The 8,646-nt window shown below is 43.0% G+C and overlaps 1 pseudogene; it reads left to right on the top strand.

Annotated features, from left to right (window-relative positions):
• The first annotated feature begins 290 nt into the window (after positions 1 to 290).
• Positions 291 to 1,349, top strand: LOC124093896 (poly(rC)-binding protein 2-like; annotated as a pseudogene).
• Positions 1,350 to 8,646: the final 7,297 nt, after the last annotated feature.

Genomic DNA, 8,646 nt, shown 5'->3' with positions numbered 1-8,646 from the left:
TTCACCTGTTTCTCCTCCCCTTCCTCCTTTACCCCCCTTCCAGCCCTCCCTTCTTTCTTCTTCACTCCCTTTTTTATTCCTGCCTTTATATTCCTCCATCTTTTTTCTAATCCTGGCTCCTTCCTTCTCCACCCCCTTTCTCCTCTGTGCTCCTTTATTCTTCATTCCCATCCCCTCCTTCCTCTTCCTGCACAATCTTTTTCTCCTTCAGTGACACCACACCTGCTTTTACCCCCACCAGTGACCAAAGTCGAGCACTCAAAGTCCAATTCCCTATAACTCTGCTCAACATGGACACCAGTAGGATTAAAGTAGGATGAAATGTCACTCTCAGCATTCAGCTACTGATGCATATAAAGGAAGATGGCAGTATCTTCCTGAAAGGAGATTCAGTTAAGAAGATGCGGGAGGAGAGTGCTGCACATATGAATGTTGCAGAGGAAATTTTCCTGAGAGAATATTCACACTGGCTGGACCCACTAATGCCACCTTGAAGTCTTTGTTGATCATTGACACCACTGTGAACAGTAGCACAGCTGCAGTAGACCCCAGTCACTGTGAGCCTGGTGGTCCCTGCAGTGTGGCTCCCTTATTGGAAAAGGTGGTTATAAGATGAAGGAGATTTGAGAAAGCACAGGGGCTCAAGCCCAGGTGACAAGGATATGCTCCCCAACGTAGCAGGTGGGCTTTTGCTATTGCAGACATTCCACGATCCATCACTGAGTGTGTCAAACAGATGTGCATGGTCATGTTGGAGTCCCCCTGCAGGGTTGGCCATCCCGTTACTGCCAAAATGCCACCTTCTGCAGTCCTATTTACAGAGGATCAGGAGAAGTACAGCACAGGCAGTGAGAGTGCAACCTTTTCCCACAGCACCTCATCCATTTGCCTCAATCCCTATCTAGAGGGACCCCTCTAGAGACCTGTGCCATTCAAGGACAGTCTGCCATTTTATAGCTAGTCTTGACCAAGCTGCACAAGTTGTCAATGCAACAGTCTCATTGTCCTATGACACATGTTCACACCTGATTCAGCAGCATTGAATCCAGCTCTTCAGATGTGAAAGGCTGTCTGGCAGGTTTGCATGCACCTGGTCAGACTACTCCTAAACTCAGTGCCCCAAACAACTTGATTTCCTGCATAATCAGGTGTCAAGGTGCCAAAACAAATGAGATCCATCAGATGTCTGGGGCACAGGTGAATATTGTGAGTCCAGTGGAAGATCTACTGATAGCAGCTCACCATCACTGAATCTGCTGCCAGCACTAGCCTGGCTCAGAATCTCCATCAAGCTCAGCCTTTCCTCAGAGAGAGGTGGCATGGGGACCCGCTGGAACAATGCAGATTGATCTCTTATCCCTTTCATCTGCTCACCACCACCCATGATCCATCTGTGTAGTTTCTGAACAGTCAGTGATTCCAGGTTTTACATAGTTTGTAAATCTTAAGATTCTACACACTTTATCATCCACTTATGATTGTTTAATTTTATTTGTTCCAATTAGCTATACATGACAGTAGAATGCATTTCAATTCATTGTACACAAATGGAGCACACATTTTCATTTCCCTGGTTGTACACGAAGTAGAGTCAAACCATTCGTTCAACTATACGTGTATCTAGGGTAATGTTGCCCATCTCGTTCCACTATCTTTTCTATTCCCAGATCCTCTCCCCTCCTTCTTCTCCCTTTTGACCAATCTGGGGTTTGAACCCAAGGGTGCTTAACCCCTGATACATCCTCAGCCATTTTTCTTATATTTTATTTAGAAACAGGGTCTCCTTGAGTTAATTAAGGCATCATTAATTTCCTGAGGCTAGCTTTGAAGTCTTGATCCTCCTGCTTCAGCCTCCTGAGCCTCTGGGATTACAGGTATGAGCCACTATGTCCAGCTGAAATAATTTTTTAAAAATTCTCAGTTCAGTATAAATCTAAACACTCGTATGTCCCCATCCAAATAGAGGTGAATGGGCCCTGGGCCGGCCACCCTCTCTCACTGCCCTTCCCTACCTCTGCCTGGAGATAAGCTCAGTGCCAATTCTTTCTGTCATTCCTTATAGTTTAACCATCAACGAGGAAACAGAATTTTACTTGGTTTTGTCTTATTTGAGTTTTCAGTAACTGAATGTTACTATTAGTGCTCTACCACTGTGGTGCTGTCACTTGTATTGTGTGGGTTCTCTGCCTCAGTTGGCTGGACTCCTATTGCTGTCTGAGGCTGTGAGTCTCCCAGGTACCTCCTGTGTTCCTGTTTCAGAAACCTCACTTGTTTCAAGTTTAACTTTTTGTTCTTGGTAATTTCATTCTTTTTAAAAAATTTGGCCCTCAAGTGAGCACACTTTATAATGTTGTACACATTGGAAAAACATTGTCAGGTTATAGATTATGGATAAATTTAAATTACTAGAAAATTCCAGTGCAATGTCTGTATCAGCTCTGTTTATATATGTGTGTGTTTATGTCTTATACCTGTCTAACCTGGTTTATTTCCACATTGCTATATGTTTATTTTTACAGAGTATAATTTGAGCATTTTTCTGTGTATTTCAATGTTCTTGGAAAAGTTTTCAGTAATTTTCTCATGTTTAATTTATTTGTGAGGTCTTTTTTTTTCTTTTAATATTCCTTTTATGTAAATTCATTTTTCTTTTTAAAGACTGCAGACATTTACCCAGAGGTAGAGCAGCCATCTTGCACCTTGTTGCAGTTTTATGAAGGAGCCTCATTTTTATTAGATTTGAGTGTATCACTTTCTTCTATTTGATTTCCTTTATCTTCTCATTAAGAAAAACTATAGGACAGGGGACATGGTGGATTCTGAGAGATAAATCCTTTGGTGTCCCCTCCTGGACACAGGAATGAGCCCCCCTGGGGTCACATTTCAGCAGATAGAGTGTGACTTTCAACATGAAAATGTGTTTGCCTCTCAACAAGTAGTATTCATTCTGAACTGTGAGTGATGCAGGCTGTTTACCTGAGCTGGTGCAATTGTTTGTTTTTTCTTTCACAGAGTTCTTTTTATTATTGTCATGTAATTAGTTTTTTATGCACTTAATATTTGTATTACCTGATTGTCTTTATTTATTTTTTTCTGAAAATGAGTTGACAGAGTAAAAGTGCGAGCAGGCCTTGCCCACGAAGCCCTGGCCTCTTCCCAAGTGATTTATGCCTGGCTCTGGCTCCCTCCTTCCCAGTCAGGCCTGACCAGGTGGCACACACCTTCTCTGAGGTCAGGTCAGGCTGCCTTGGAACCAAGGCTGTAATTCCTCACATATGCCTGGGACTCTGTGCCCAGAAAAAGCTTCCTAGCCAACAGGGCCTGCTTTGGAAAGCCAGGCTCAGCTCTGCATAAGTGGAAATGTCCCCCTGGTGGGGCAGGTCCCCTTGCAGGGAGGAAGTCCTGCCTGAAAAGGGCTTTTGCCAAGACCATGTCTTCCTGGCCTATGTATCCAGGAGTGTGATACATCTCCTGTCAGTCAGGGCCCCAGAGTGTGCATATTTGGGCTGGGGTGAGAGAGGGTCTTGTGTTGCCCTGGCCAATCAGCAGGAATCTGGTGGGAGGGGGTGGCCTTCCACAGTCTCAGAGACCTTTATCTCTTACCTTGTGCAACTCAGAATCCATCTCCAGGACTGTGTGTTCTTTGCTGTGTGAGAGTCAAGTTGCTCTGGCTCAGATCCCTGTGACCTGCAAGTGTTATGAGGTCCACAGGAAGGATGTCAGGACTCCCCAGAAGGCAGGAAATGGTGAGTAAGTGGGGCTAACACTGCTTAGGAAGGAGGTGGGCTGTTTAGAACTGGTGGTCCAGCTGTGGCTGGACTCTGGCTTCCCACTCTCACCTTCAGAGTCAGCCAACCCAGACCTGAGTCAGATGCTGCTACAGCTCAGCCCTTGATTCCTTCAGGTCATGGTGTGGGCTGGTCCAGGTTTGGTTTCCCAGTGTGTTGGGTGGTCTGCAGCCACTTTGGCAGAACCCTCTCTGCACAGGTGGACCCCAGCCTTGGGCTCTCAGTGTGAAGTGAAGACATCGGGTCTCACGGGATCCTCCCTCAGGTGTGGGGCTCCTGGGTGGAAGACACTGGTCTGAGGAGTCTGTGTACCACCTTTTGCCCAGTAGTCACCTTGCTTTCTCCAAACTAGCCCACGCCTGGGCGGTCAGTGGATCCTTAAAATTTTTGCTTTCTCCTCACATTTCCATACTCCACCTCCCTATCCAGTGCACAGTATTATCAACTCTTTGCTCCTCACATTGCATTCAGGTGAGCCCAGTGTGAAAGATTTGTTTTCTGCTTGGAAATTTGCCATGTGGTGAAAGCAGAGAACAGCCACCTGGAATGCCAGTGTTAAAATACTTTGTTCCTCCCTTTGTTTATCTTTCCCAGGCACAGGTAATGTATTAACTTTGGTTTGAAATTCCATTTGACTTTTCACAGGGTCCTGTGTCCTCTGCCATTTTCCTGTCCTTTCCTGGGGCTACCAAATTGTGTCCATAGCTGCCCAGTTTACTTCAGGTGCAGACAATTTCAGGCCCTGGGGTAGTTCCTTTTAGAGGACAGCCTGATTGGTGGAGTGTAAAATCTCAAGAGAGAATCTGGAGGGCCTGGGCCTGGGCCTGAGGAATCTTTTTGAGTAGGCCTCATCTAGACAGCTCCCTCGTTGGAACATTATCTTCCCAAGCCCTTTCCCCATTTCTTGGAGACAGGTGGACAGTCAGCCTGTAGATGCTGGTACTGAGGAGTCAGGTTAAATATGATACCTTCCCCTGGCATTCTCTCACAATTGTGCAAGAGAAAAAAAAAATCTCTCCCAGAGCATAAGAACCACCCACTTCATTAACGTGTTCTTCAATCCTGAAAAGCCTCATAGACTGGAGTCATGGTCCAGATCTCCTGGGAGGGTGATACGCCAAGGCATATTTCGTTGAGCAGGACCAGGTGGGAGGATGTCCAGCTGGCAGAGACCTTCCCTGCCCTTTGAGCAGAAAAATCTGTGCTCCCTCAGCATCAGCCCTTTCTGTTTTTCTCACTTAGAAATGGTCTGCTCACTTATTAGAGACCCAGGTTTTTGTCAAATGTGAAATGTATGTATTCAGAGCTGAGCAAGTTAAATTTTCTGAATAGATAAAAAGATTTAAAGATAACACCTAGTTTTTTTTATATTTGATACAAATTTTGTTTACCTTTCTGCTTCCTCTGAGCCTGTGTGAAAAAATTTCTGTGATCTCTCCCTTTTTATAATTTAATGGAATTACAGGTCCTAGTCTCAAGTATGCTTCTAGAGAAGAGATTAAAAAAAATCTGTTTTTGTTGCTAAAGAAAGTGATTGTGTATCCAAAAAAGGAATGATAGGTGAATTTGAACTGTAAGGATTCATAAGAATATTAATTCCTTTGAACAATGAAGAACTCCTGATGGTGGATAAATCTATTTTTCTTTCTGTTTTCTGAAACTGCAAGATTAACAATAAATTTTATTAGACAAACATGGCAATAGCCTGAAATATCAAAATGTAATCTTTTTTTAACAAATTGATTCAGTATTATGAAAATTGTTATGAAATAACATCTCTGTTTTCTAAACAGAACAGCTTTTTAATGAAATTACTAATAATTCATAAGCATCATACATGATCTCATCTACTTCCATGTCCCTCTCAGATGCCCCCTCCTAATACCATCCCATTGGGAGTTCACCTTGTACCTTGTGAATTTTGGGGTTTGCGTGGACCTTCTGTCTATAATGCTACCTGATGATGTTCTCTATATGCTGATGAAGACTCCTGAACATTTGGTTACTCTTAGATATTTTTCTAGTCTTTCCACTTATAGAAGTAGTTTTCTGAATTTCCTCAACAAAGCCTTCCTGGTCTTGGATTTCACAGAATTTAAGAAATGAAGCTAGAAAAACAATCGACCTACCTCTCCACAGTTTAATCAAAGTGCATGCAATTTATTTATCCTTTTCTCATCATTTCTTATTTTCTTTGTACCCAGGGAGACAAATTTAGCCATCAGTGGTCCAGGCAGGTTCCCTGGCCTGGCTGCCAGAAACTGTTCACATCATGGCATATCATATAGGCCACACCTCGAGGAATGAATTGGAAGTGCTACCTGCTTCCTTTTGGAAGGGATTTGGATAGTTTTTATTTCCTCTTTATCTTGGTGCAGAATCCACCGTGACACCGTGACACCAGAGGAAGGGCCATGCCTTTCCTATGGCTACAGTTATTATCACTTCTTTAGCCTGTCCATGTTGTGTGTTCTTACATTGTGTGTGAGTTGTGGTAGATTGTTTCTCTCCAGCAGTTGGTTCAGTATATCTAATTTCTCGAATTGTGGCCATACAGTTATTAATAATATTTCTTAATGGTTCTTTTACTCCCTGTAGGATTGATAATGGTGTCCTTTATTTCTACTGCATAAGTTTTTGTCTTTTTTCTTAACTTAGCTGTGGTGTACCATTATAAGGATATCCATGATAAACCTGCTTTTGATTTTGATTCTCTATTAATTTCAAGATTTTAATTTCATTGATGTCTTATATGCTTAGCATCGGATGTATGTTCTCCTTGCTCTTTGTTCTTTAGATCCTGAAGTGGAAGGTTGAATGGTTAATTTTTGTCTTTCTTTTCTAATGTAAGCCTTCAGCACCTCTAATGCCCCCTAAGCCCTGCCTGTGCTCTGTTCCACAAAGTTTCTTATGATGCAGATTCAGTTCTTTTCCTTTGAAATATTCAGACCGATCTTGAGATCCTTTGAAATATTCAGACCGATCTTGAGATACCCTTGAACTGTGTGCTGTTTAGAACTTTGGGATTTGATTGGCAGTTATCTAGAGGTTACCCAGTTCTGTTACTGATACTGACACCCATGGTAATTCCAATGTTCCTGGTGCACCTGTTGGAATTTGCTAGCTTTCCACAGTAATGCCTGTTGTAGCTGAATGTGGCTGCTCTTGACAACTTTCCTGTGATGTTTAAAAGGCTGTGTGCTCTACTACTCTTGGTTGAAGTGCCCTAGATGTATCCATGACATACCTGTGGTGGGTGTGCTATTGAGCCAGAATGTCATCGTAAGTGCTCTTCTGTGTGCTCCATCTGTCACTCACTGTTACATGATTGCTGGTGTCTCCCCCTGTCACCAGATTTCACCATGTTTGTGTGAGTGACTTTCCAAAGTAATTTTGGAGACAGTAGTTGAGGGTACTACTGTCAGAGGGTCTTTCTTAGCTTGTGTTGAGCCTGAATTTTGATGGAGTTCTGTGAGGAAATAGCTGGAAAGAAAACAGAAGAAACAGCAAGAGCTCAGCTCCTCCAGGGCCTTTGGATAGTGGAACTGGGGCTGCTGCTTTAACACATGGTCGTGCTGTTTATACCCCTTCAGCCTCAGTTCTCTGCAGACCTGAGTCTCAAGTGCTGGGCATGTGGGTCTTGGTCCTCTCTGAAAGGATTTCTCCTGGCCTGCGTGGGCTTCCTCAGTTCCCTGGGACACCAGGGTGCTGGTGAACATTCCTTTCTTCTTTTTTCCTGTAGTACAGATTGAACCAGGGGCACTCCCCCACTGAGCTACATCCCCAGGTCTTTTTATTTTTCATTTTGAGGCAGGTTCTCACTATGTTGCCCAGGGTAGGATGCAACATGTGATCCTCCCACCTCTGTCTCCTAAATTCTGGAATATGAGCCATGCACCAGTGTGCTCACCTGATTACTCTTATTTATTTATTTATTTATTTATTTTCTTTTTGATAGCAGGAATTGATCCTTCAGCCACTTAACCACATCCCTAGCTCTCATTTTGCTGTCTTGTCTGGAAGTGGTGAGAGCAGGCATCCTTGATTTATTTCTGATGTCATGGAGAGAGCCTTTTGTCCTTCAGCCTCAAATCTAAGGTTAACCTCATATATTGTAGACCTGTGGCCCATTAGGGACTTTCATTATTTCCAGGTATTTGTGTGTTTGTGTCATGCTGATGGCTTGAGCTTTGTCGGCTGCTTTTTTTTATTATTATTATTCTTGCCATGTATTTATACTTCTCCAGATGCATGATGTGCAGGTGTTTTCTACAGTTCCTTGGGGTGTCCTAAAAAGGACAACATTTTTTGTTTCTGTGTTGATTCACATTTAAGTTGCACGTATAGATGAGGAGCAGTGAGCTAGTTGCACACCTGTTCCAGTGTGTCATGATCAGATCAGGGCTTTAGCTCTTCCATCTGTTAACATTTATCATTTCTTGTTGTTTGTGGACTGCTCCTCCAGCTTTATTATGAAATACACAGGGATATTCTGGGCACCCCTGTCACCTATTGTGCTGGAGGGCAGCACTGCTGGCCATTCCTGAGTGTGTACTAGTACCTAATACCACCACCCTGTTCTCCCTCCTCTCTCTTCTTGCCTGTGGTGACTACTCTTGTACTTTCTGTGAAATCTACTTGTAGCTCTCCCATATGAGTGACAACACACAGTATGATTTTCTGTGCCTGCCTTATTTCACTTAGCAAGACATCCATCAAAATAGTTTCTAATTGTCTTCTTATTTCAGTAGTCTCTGTCATGATATTTCCTTTTTCATCACAAATTTTAGTAATATGAGTTTTCTTTCTCCTCTTCAACTGGGTGGCTAATGGTTTGGAAATTTTATTTATATTTTCA

The sequence above is a fragment of the Marmota monax genome, unplaced genomic scaffold (genome assembly GCF_021218885.2).
Source record: "Marmota monax isolate L192 unplaced genomic scaffold, Marmota_monax_Labrador192_F-V1.1 WCK01_AAM20220418_F8-fsc00442, whole genome shotgun sequence".
NCBI lineage: Eukaryota > Metazoa > Chordata > Mammalia > Rodentia > Sciuridae > Marmota > Marmota monax.
This window is presented reverse-complemented; position numbering and strand designations above follow the sequence as displayed.